Source organism: Canis aureus, chromosome 27, assembly GCF_053574225.1.
Source record: "Canis aureus isolate CA01 chromosome 27, VMU_Caureus_v.1.0, whole genome shotgun sequence".
In the NCBI taxonomy this organism is placed as follows: domain Eukaryota; kingdom Metazoa; phylum Chordata; class Mammalia; order Carnivora; family Canidae; genus Canis; species Canis aureus.
In genome coordinates this window covers 7,813,658-7,824,056 of record NC_135637.1, presented here as the reverse complement: position 1 = coordinate 7,824,056, position 10,399 = coordinate 7,813,658, and the positions used below count along the sequence as shown (strand labels likewise).

The window sequence follows — 10,399 nt, the reverse complement described above, 5'->3', positions numbered from 1 at the left end:
GAACAATCTGTAGTTATAACTATCCTGTTAAGTCCTACCCCCTGAAACCTAAAGACAGCCTGGTAGTGACCACCATCATATTCGCCCTGTTACTTTTTTACCCCATTACCAAGGCTCCGAATCATGTGGGTAAGAAAGCAAAATTTAATTTCCTTCCCAGCAAATGTCACCACTGTGCCAGAGGACTAAGTTGGGAACACTGTTAGCAAAACATTTCATACAGCTTTCATGCTTAGAGTCAATATTTTAGCTTATAATTTTTTGTGTGTGTGGACTAAATGCTCACAAGAATTTCTTCTCAGTGTCACTTCAGCCACCCTGAAAGAATGGATGCCAGCATGGATTCTGTTTGGTGGCTTCACTGGGGAGCTCCCCAATACTGCTTTTTATGGTAATGAAACAACCATTTTCATGGAGGATGCGTGAAGCCTACTATGGCTACAAATGGTTTTCATGGCAGCTAGTAAAGGGAATCCTGGTGTCATTAGGACAGAGTTGGTCCATGTGCTTTGACATTATCCCCAAATGGACAATGGCAATTTACTTAATAATTAATTACAAAATATAGTATTAAAATTAATTGATTTTATAATAGTTTTGAATGTACAGAAAAGTTGCCAAGATAGTGCAGAGTTGCCATATACCCCATACCTGGTTTCCTTAGCCTTAACTTCTTAATGTCTTTCTTTTTTTTTTATTTTCAAAATTTATTTTACAGAGAGAGAAATTGTACACACAAGTAGGGGGAGTGGCAGGGGGAGAGGGAGAAGCAGGCTCCCCGCTGAGCAGGGAGCCTGATGTGGGACTCCATCTCAGGACCCTGGGATCATGATCTGCATCAAAGGCAGATGCTTAACCAACTAAGTCACCCAAGCACCCCAACATCTTAATCTCTACAGTATTTTTAAATCATAACCTTTGGTTCAGTATCCACACATTATTAACTAAAGTCCATTTTTATTTCAATTTCCTTAATTTTTACCTAATGTCCTCATTCTGTGCCAGGATCCCATTCAGAATATCACATTACATACCGTGGTCTGGTCTCCTTAGGCTCCTTTTGGCTGACTTTCTCAGATGTTCCTTGTTTTTTATGATCTTCACAGTTTTGAGGAGTACTAGTCAGGTATTGGATAGAATGCCCTTCAAACTTGGCTTGTCTGTTGTTTGTATCATGATTGGACACAAAGTTCTTTGAGATAATTTTTTATGTCTTTTAAAAAGCATAGCATAGGCAGTTTCAAGAAATAATAGTTTTATCACCACAAGAAATAATTCTTTGTCCTCTTTGCCCAGCACCCTGCAATGGTAACAGTTGTGACATCACAATTAGGACATTGGGGTTTGTGCAGCTCCCAGATTTTACTTCCCCTCCACCAGTTACACATGTAGCCAGCTGTGTGTCTGTGTGTTGGGGAGGAAGACCTCTCTCTGCTCTGTGGTCCTTCTAGCTGGACTGGGAATCAAACAGACATAAGACAAATGAACAGGGGAAAACCAAATTTAATGGGCATACCTATGAGGAATCCATGCATACAGGCAATTCCCCAGACAATAAGGCAACAGGAAGCTTCTGTGATCTAAGGAAAAAGTGGGAGTCTGAGGATACCAAGTTGAGAAATCTCATTGGCAAGAAGGTGAAAGCAGGTATTTGGAAAAACGAGGTCATTCTATTATGCAGATGAATTCCTTTGGGTTGTGGGGTCTCGGGGGCCTCATGAAAGCTTGTCCTCCCTAGACAGACTCTCCTTTTCAAGGTCAGTGTAGGTAGTTCTGGGGGAGGCAGAGAGCCTTTCCTGCATATGCTGGGTTTTGACTACTTTTAACTCAAAATAATCTTTTTGCCAAAGTGGCACATTTTGGGATGTCTCATCTTGCACCCCTTTGTGTGCCTGCATGTGTGTGTGTGTGTGTGTGTGTGTGTGTGTGTGTGTGATGTAGGAAAAGATGTTAAGGATCAAAGCCGATGGGCCAAGAAAGAATTCTTGAGATGTCTTTGGTGGAAAAAGGTAGTTTTATTAAAGCATGGGGACAGGACCCGTGGCCAGGAAGAGCTGCTGCCCCAGGCTTGTGAGGGATGACTGGTTGTATACTATGGAGCTGGGGGAGGTAAAGACAGGGAAGTTTCTAAAACGATTTTCATATACTAAAGAAGACCCAAGGATACTAGAGGCCTTGCTATTAACAGTAAAGCTAAGGTGGTTTTTCCCTCTAGCAAGGCATCAACATTAAGACAGTTGGGAGCTTCTTGGAGGAAACTTACACTCTGCCTGACTCACGTATTTGTCAATGGGCTGCAGGTTATAAGGACATTTAAATTTCTCTGTATTTAACTTCTGCCTTTACTCCCCCCATTAACAGCCTCTCCTTTTCTAAAATTTTTGTCAGCTCAAAAAACATTATATATATGGAATCACATAGTAAATGACTTTTCAGGATTGGATTTTTTCCCCCCGCTACGCAACATAATAGCCTGGAGATCCCTCCAAGTAATCATGTGTCTCAATGTTCTGCTCCTTGGATATGGCTCTGGAGTGTGCCCTGGTGTGGATGCTCTTCTGCTGACCCACTCACCTGCTGAAGGACACCTGAACTAATCCTTCTTTTGGGCTGTGACAAATAAAGTCACCGTGAACACACGACTGATGAGTTTTTTTCTTCCCTGGTAGGAAAGTAAACAAGCTCCAGATACAGCAAAACTCCTTTTCCATGATGGATTATTAGTATTTTTTTCCAATCTCCATGTAATGAGCAAGTTTCTGGTGAGCATCCCTTTGAGTTAAAAACCCTTGTCTCCTCCAAAACGTATCTTTGCAAACTATTCCCCAAATATATTATTTTTTTTTGGAGATTGGGCCTTAATAGTTGCCTCCCTCATCGCCTCAGAACTGTTTGTTATTTATTCCACTGCAGACCCAGAGTGGCCCCTCCTGTGTCTTGGGGACCCCTGCCACAGTCCCAGGACAGGTGTCCTTTACCTCTGGTTTTGACGATTGGATTCATGGTGTTGGAGAATTGGAAAGAGGATTCTGAGAGCAAAACACATCCCTCCCTTCATGGCCCAGTGGCCAGCAGAGGCGCTTTAGCTGTGCTTGGCACAGTGTTGAGGATCTGTGGTTTCTCTGTGTTGATTTTTTTCCCTTAAATATCTCCATTTTCCTTAAAACTGTATTTTACCCCCTTTTACACCTACGGCCATCTTCAGGATGGATATGAGCCCCTTGAAGACAAAGGCTGGAATTACTGAACACATCTCATTGCCATCTGCTGCCAGTTAACATAACTCAGGGAGCCTACGTGGACACACATTGAGGCTGGAGAGCGAGGTTCTCGTCTCATGAAGTTGAAGAATGAATCTCCAGGACAAAGGAGAGTGAGTAAAGTGTTAGAGTTGTATTAAGTGAAGATACAGAAAAAGCTCTCAGGAGTGAGAGGGGTCCGGACAGGGTGGCCACTGGGGGCTTGTAGAGTTGGTCTTTTATTGAAAGACAGTCAGGAACTTAAATCCTTTTAACATCTCTACTGATAGCATCCTTGAGTACAGACTAGTGATCACATTTTAATGGCTTACTACCTTTTTAGGGTCTGGTAATGTTTTTTGGTCACAAGTAGCTGTTAGAACCAGAACCCCTCTCCCTGATACCTGAGACAGGATGGTATGGCTTGTTTCTTCATCTCTGGTTTCCTTTCACCTTCACATTTTTGGAATTTTGTGAACCTGAACCCTTGGTCCCTTACCTACTGCTTCCTATCTGGCCCCGCCTGTTCCTTACTCAACAAGACTTGTCCAGACTCAAACCCTCCCCCTGCTGCCTGGAGGTGACTTATTCCTACAACCCTCCTGTTAAGAAAGACCAATCAGCCTTGGGGACAGAGCTACAGAATGGGAACTGGAGCCAGAGTGACTTGGTAAGTTGCCAAGGAAACATGAACCTCCCTAGCACTAGCACTGGTGTTGGGGTGCACTGACAAGTTAGTGCAAGCATAAGTGCTGGGGCAATCCATGGGTGGTGCAGGCAGGTTAACCATTCCCTAGCCTGGAGTAGATGGGACCTGTTCGGGCTGGGCTATCACAAAATACCACGGACTAAGTAGCTTACAAACAACAGAAATTTATCATTCGTGGTCTTGGAGGCTGAAGTCCAAGATCAGGGTGCCAGCAAGGTCAGGAGAAGGCCACTTCCTGTTATACCCTCATTGGGAAGAAGGGGTGAGGGAGCTCTGTGGGGTCTCTTTTACAAGAGCACTCATTCCATTCATGACCTAATCATCTCCCACAGTCACTGTGGGTAATAGGATTTCAACAGATGGGTTTTGGGGGGGACACTGACATTCAGACCATAGCGGTAACCAACTCTATGTTAGATATTACGGGAGATAATTTTTTCAAGTCCACTAGTTACCATCTGAAGAGCTTGCAGTTTGTCTGGGAAGACAAGATATAGCCCGTAGAAGGTGTGGGCAGGACATAAGGGCTAGACTGTATGGTGTAGACTGAGTGTGCTCTTGTGGTTTGGAGCCAGCCGGCTCATGGCTGAGGTGGGATGGATGGGGCATCCATGGTTCTCAGACGGGACATTGCAGGGGGAACAAACAGTGGAGTTGAGGTGTAGCACGCACGTGGGGAGGTGGCAGGTTGAGCTGGATGCAGAGACAGGAGATGGGGTTCTTCCAAGTCCCCCGAGCGGGAACCCCAGCAGACAGGAGCTTTTACCGCAGAGCCAGACTGCCCGGGTCTGAATCCCAGCTCTGCTGCTGCCCTCTCGGGGACCCCGGCAGGCCCTCAGTGTCTCTGCACCATGCTTGTCTGTAGAATGGGGATGCTAATCGCTCCTGGAGCAGTGCCTGATACTCAACCCAGGGGGATAAAACACTTAACATGGTGGCCTAAAAATAATTTCAAACCTCTCAATGCAGCGTATTTAAGATGTACATAGATGCGGGCAGCCCCGGTGGTGCAGCGGGTGATCCTGGAGACCCTGGATCGAGTCCCACGTCAGGCTCTCTGTATGGTGCCTGCTTCTCCCTCTGCCTGTGTCTCTGCCTCTCTCTCTGTCTCTATAAATAAATAAAATCTTAAAAAAAAAAAAGATGTACATAGATGTTAGTGGGTAATTTTACCTGGAAAGATATTTAATCATTCTTTAGATGGTTCCTAATAATTCCATTATCCTTTCTTCTACCTTCTCAAAGACACCCACCTATACACCTACCAAGAGCAAAGACCCAGCTGCAAGAAAGAGGTGATCGATAGGACATTCCAAAGAGGCTGTAACTCTCAGGGCACAAATTCCGGCCTAACAGGCTGTATTTGGAGGGAGGCCCTTCTGCATCTTGATGTGGGTCTGGAGCCCCCAGGGCAGGGACTGGGGCGTGGCTGGTCCCCGACAGGTGTTCTCAACATCTGTGCTAGCTGGGGACCTGGCTGGGCCAGGTGGCCACTGTTCATGCTCTGGCCTTCTCAGAGAGGCCAGGTCCAGGCTGCCCGAGCCTTCTGGACTTGGAACATTCTGTGCAGGTGAATCTCAGGTGAAAGCCTCCTGCCTCCTAATTTTAGAGTAGCCAGCTCTCTTCCCGAGCAGCAGAGCCTTGGCTTTCTCCAGTGTGGCTTTCTCCAGCTCCGGTTCTGCAGTTTGTCATCATTGATGTAGCTACAGACTGCCCCCCACCCTGCTGACCCAGCTTCAGTCCAGGCAAATGCAGAGAGGCCCAGGGAAGAGGGGATGGCACCCAGTTGCTGCCAAACCAAGCTCCCAAAGAGGGAACTCCCTCCCTCCCAGAGGGAGATAAGCAGGGCAGTGTTCTGCAGAGGAAGGTGTCAGCCCTCTTCTTGCCACTGGTCTCCAGGCTCTGAGGCCAACTGGGCCAGGACCTGGGGCCCGATACCCAGGTACACCTGTCTCCTTAGGATGGGGGATGTCCTGCCTGCCAGGGAGGGTGTATGGGAGGATGGACGTTTCCAGTGGTCCCATGTGCTGCCTCCCATGTGATGACATGAGAGTGGCCTGCGGTGAGTTTTACACCATCTCTACTTCCAATCTCCACCAAATAAAATATTTTAGAGATCCATAAAGACTATCTACTTCCAACAAAGCCATCAAGAGTGGAAACTAGTGCCACTTCTGGAAGGACCACATTTAGGAGTAGGATGAGCCTCCAGAGCCGTGGGCACTTATTCAACATGACCCCACGGAGTTGGAGCAGACCTGGGTAGGGAGGACAGGCCGTCCCCTGTATGCATGTAGATGAGACCAAGTTTCATGTGTGTGGGACCTGATTTGAAAGTTCAGATGCAGGGTGGTTGCTGCTCCCAATACCCTGAGATCTGTCCATCCTGCGTGCCCACCACAACGAGTGGCAAGGATCCCAAACATGGTGGACGTCGTCGAAGGCCAGGAGAAGCTGTGCTGCACTGTTGGTACATAGCTCAGCTGTGGGCTTGCCTGGATGTTCCCTAGCCCAGTCTTATTTTTAGGTTAAAACTGCCCACTTTAGGGCAGCCCCAGTGGCTTAGCGGTTTAGCGCCGCCTTCAGCCCAGGGCGTGATCCAGGAGACTCGGGATCGAGTCCCACATCAGGCTCCCTGCATGGAGCCTGCTTCTCCCTCTGCCTCTCTCTCTCTCTCTCTGTCTCTTTCTCTGTCTCTCTAATAAATAAATAAAATCTTTAAAAAAACCCTGCCCACTTTAGAGGTGTCCTTGGTTCAAATCAAAGAGTAAAAGTCCTCTCCTGCCTTGTTCTCTCCAATTTACAGCCAAGGATCTGACTCTTTAAAGACAAGTTTCCTGGGACCATCTCCATGGTGGTAGGTGTGCTGGGGTCTCAGTGTGAAGGCAGATCTACCACCCCTGGTTCATGTCCCATCCTCCCATGTGCTGTGCACCGATGTGGTCCTGGGGGCCTCCTGGCCACCTTGACAGTTGAGGCCCGGCCTTCAGGAGCTCACACACAAAGGAGGGAGGGTTTAGACCGTGCACAGGCAAATGAATAAACCACACACACACACACTCACACACACACACACATACACACACACAGAGGACTTCTAGGTGAGGATAAATGCTATGAAGGCAATAAATGAGGTGGTTTGATGAAGAGAGACTGGACCAGGTTGTTGGAGCTGCCAGAGGCAGCTGGGTCCAGGAGGCTTCTCCAGGAGGTGGCGTGAGGACCGAGACCAGGAAGTGGCATGAGGATGTCCCTCTAAGGAAGGAGGGGGCAAAGGAGCTAAACCAGGAGTAGGAGCTCCAGATAGCTCTCTGCTCCTCCCTGTTTGACAGACAGCCGCATCTTCTGGTGTAGGGCCAGCCGCGTCCCCGAGACATGATGGTGAAGGTCAGAGTGAACGGATTTGGCTGTATTGGGCGCCTGGTCACCAGGACTGCTTTTAACTCTGGCAAAGTGGATATTGTCGCCATCAATGACCCCTTCATTGATGTCAACTACATGGTGTACATGTTCCAGTATGATTCTACTCACGGCAAATTCCACGGCACAGTCAAGGCTGAGAATGGGAAACTTATCATCAATGGGAAGTCCATCTCCATCTTCCAGGAGCGAGATCCCGCCAACATCAAATGGGGTGATGCTGGTGCTGAGTATGTTGTGGAGTCCACTGGGGTCTTCACCACCATGGAGAAGGTTGGGGCTCACTTGAAGGGCGGGGCCAAGAGGGTCATCATCTCTGCTCCTTCTGCTGATGCCCCCATGTTTGTGATGGGCGTGAACCATGAGAAGTATGACAACTCCCTCAAGATTGTCAGCAATGCCTCCTGCACCACCAACTGCTTGGCTCCTCTATCCAAAATCATCCATGACCACTTTGGCATCGTGGAGGGCCTCATAACCACCGTCCATGCCATCACTGCCACCCAGAAGACTGTGGACAGCCCCTCTGGGAAGCTGTGGCATGACGGCCGAGTGGCTGCCCAGAACATCATCCCTGCTTCCACTGGCGCCGCCAAGGCTATGGGCAAGGTCATCCCTGAGCTGAACAGGAAGCTCACTGGCATGGTCTTCCATGTCCCCACCCCTAATGTGTCAGTTGTGGATCTGACCTGCTGCCTGGAGAAAGCTGCCAAATATGACGACATCAAGAAGGTAGTGAAGCAGGCATCGGAGGGCCCCCTCAAGGGCATCCTGGGCTACACTGAGGACCCGGTTGTCTCCTGTGACTTCAACAGTGACACCCACTCTTCCACCTTTGACGCCGGGGCTGGCATTGCCCTCAATGACAACTTCGTCAAGATCATTTCCTGGTATGACAATGAATTTGGCTACAGCAACCGGGTGGTGGACCTAATGGTCCACATGACCTCCAAGGAGTAAGAGCCTCCTGGACCACCAGCCCCAGCAAGAACAAGAGGAAGAGAGAGGCCCTCAGCTGCTGGGGAGTCCCTGCCCCAACTTAATCCCCCAACACACTCCATCTCCTGATCTCCAATTTACATCCTAGACCTGGAGGAAGGGGAGGGGCTTGGGGAGCCCTACCTTGTCATGTACCATCAATAAAGTATACTGTACCCAGCCAAAAAAAAAAAAAAAAAAAGGAGCTCCAGACAGAGATGAGGAGGGGCAGAGGTTGGGGCAGGAATGAGCTTGGATGGGATCCCTGGGTGGCTCAGCAGTTCAGTGCCTGCCTTTGGCCCAGGGCATGATCCTGGAGTCCCGGGATCGAGTCCCACATCGGGCTCCTGCATGGAGCCTGCTTCTCCCTCTGCCTGTGTCTCTGCCTCTCTTTCTGGGTGTGTCTCTCATGAGTAAATAAATAAAATCTTAAAAAAAAAAAAAAAAGGAATGAGATTGGCTTGTTCCAGAAACAGAAGCAGACAGGGTGGCCAGAGTGAGCATGTTGACCACCTGACCAGGTAGGTTTGAAGCAACTGGTTCTAAGTCTACTGAAGACCGAGGATAGCTCCAGCAGATGTTTTAATTACTTGTTCTTTTCCAATAATCTCTTACCTGGATGGCTGCAGGATGTGAACTGCTTCTCTTAAACCATTTGTGTGCCATCAGGGAAGTGACAAAGGCACCACAAGTGGACAGGAGTGTTGTTGACTGTGTGTCAGAACAGAGGCCTAGCGGTCTCATGGTGGGCGTGTGCCATGCATGCTTTCTCGTCAAAGGGGTTGATGTTGTCTCAAGAAATTCCACCGGCCAAGGCCATCTCCCACTCTTGCCCTTACAGTGATTGGTGACTCCTCCTTTGTTGTGGTAGCTGGAAGCTTTGTGTTCGCTTACATTACAATGAAAGCTGGTTTTACCTCTGGTCAGTGCTTCAATTTTCCACCAGGCAGGCTGGTAACAAAACTCATCTTTTAGGACAAACTAAACCTTGTTTTGTCTGTTGAGAATTAGCTTAAAATCTGCCAGAGACCAGGCTCAATCAGAAACGGCAGCCTTGGGCCATTTGGTGAAGGTGAATCTAATTGAAAGATTTGCAGAGTTTAATGGAAGCAAAACGGAACGAAATGTTGACACGCTAATCTACAGAAACAAAACATGAAATCACATGTGCTATAAAAAGGATTTAGAGACAGGTTCACACATTTGAGGAAACTCAAAAGCTTAGATGTATTCAATGCTATAATTTATTGTACCTCATTTTAGGCATGATACGGTGTCGGGATCACATGGAAAAATGGTTCTTATCATTCAGAGAAATGTACTGAAATATTTATAGATTATCCGTTGAAAAATCTGTCTCTGAAGGGATTTTCAGAGCTTGTAAACACTTGTGGGCACAGATGATTTTCAAGGCTCTGCTTCTCTGGGGAGGCTTATGCGGACCTGACTTTGTGAATGTTTGCGGATCAACTCCGGGTTTCCACCCATCATCACACAGCCCAAAGATCTCATACAGTCCCTCCGGACTTTTGAGGTTGTGCTTCTCAGGTACATGCTCATGATGAGGTCTTTCAGCTACACGTTTGTTTCCAAATATGCAGTATCGAATCCTTCAGGCGCTGGCTCTACTCCCATGTGTAATAGAAGCTTCCGAATGGGTGGCCATGGTGAGAGCCCCTTACTGAAAAGTCCACGGAATGAAGCAATTGCGTGGACATAGTGATGGGGCCCGGTGCCGTGTGAGACTGGAAATCGTGCTGTGTAAGTTGTGCTGAGTTATGATACAGTAGCCCATTATGGCACCATCTCCATCCCCATCGTTAAGAAGCTCATCCGTTTCTTTGATAGAAGTCCTTTTTGCGTTAGAGCCAGTGCTTCGCTCAGGAGAGTAGGCTGATGGGAAACGGGCATTTGCTGTGCGGAGGGCAGGGTGCGTGGTGGAAGGGGTGCCCCAGAGTGCGCTTATACCCTAGCCACAGAGCGGTGGGTACCGAGGGCTTGAGTGGTAAATCTTTCTTTTTAACAGGTGCCTTTTGCATGCTTAGATCACAGG

At 48.0% G+C, this 10,399-nt stretch overlaps 2 long non-coding RNA genes and 1 pseudogene across 2 annotated transcripts; all 3 read left to right on the top strand.

Moving 5' to 3' along the window:
• The first annotated feature begins 1,063 nt into the window (after positions 1-1,063).
• LOC144299718 (uncharacterized) lies at positions 1,064-2,642 on the top strand. The gene is made up of 2 exons (XR_013366382.1): positions 1,064-1,647; positions 2,389-2,642. It is a non-coding gene; the product is annotated as an uncharacterized LOC144299718 (long non-coding RNA).
• Positions 2,643-3,384: 742 nt separating this feature from the next.
• On the top strand, positions 3,385-5,090 carry LOC144299719 (uncharacterized). The gene is made up of 2 exons (XR_013366383.1): positions 3,385-3,909; positions 4,918-5,090. It is a non-coding gene; the product is annotated as an uncharacterized LOC144299719 (long non-coding RNA).
• Positions 5,091-7,308: 2,218 nt separating this feature from the next.
• LOC144299476 (glyceraldehyde-3-phosphate dehydrogenase pseudogene) lies at positions 7,309-8,449 on the top strand (annotated as a pseudogene).
• Positions 8,450-10,399: the final 1,950 nt, after the last annotated feature.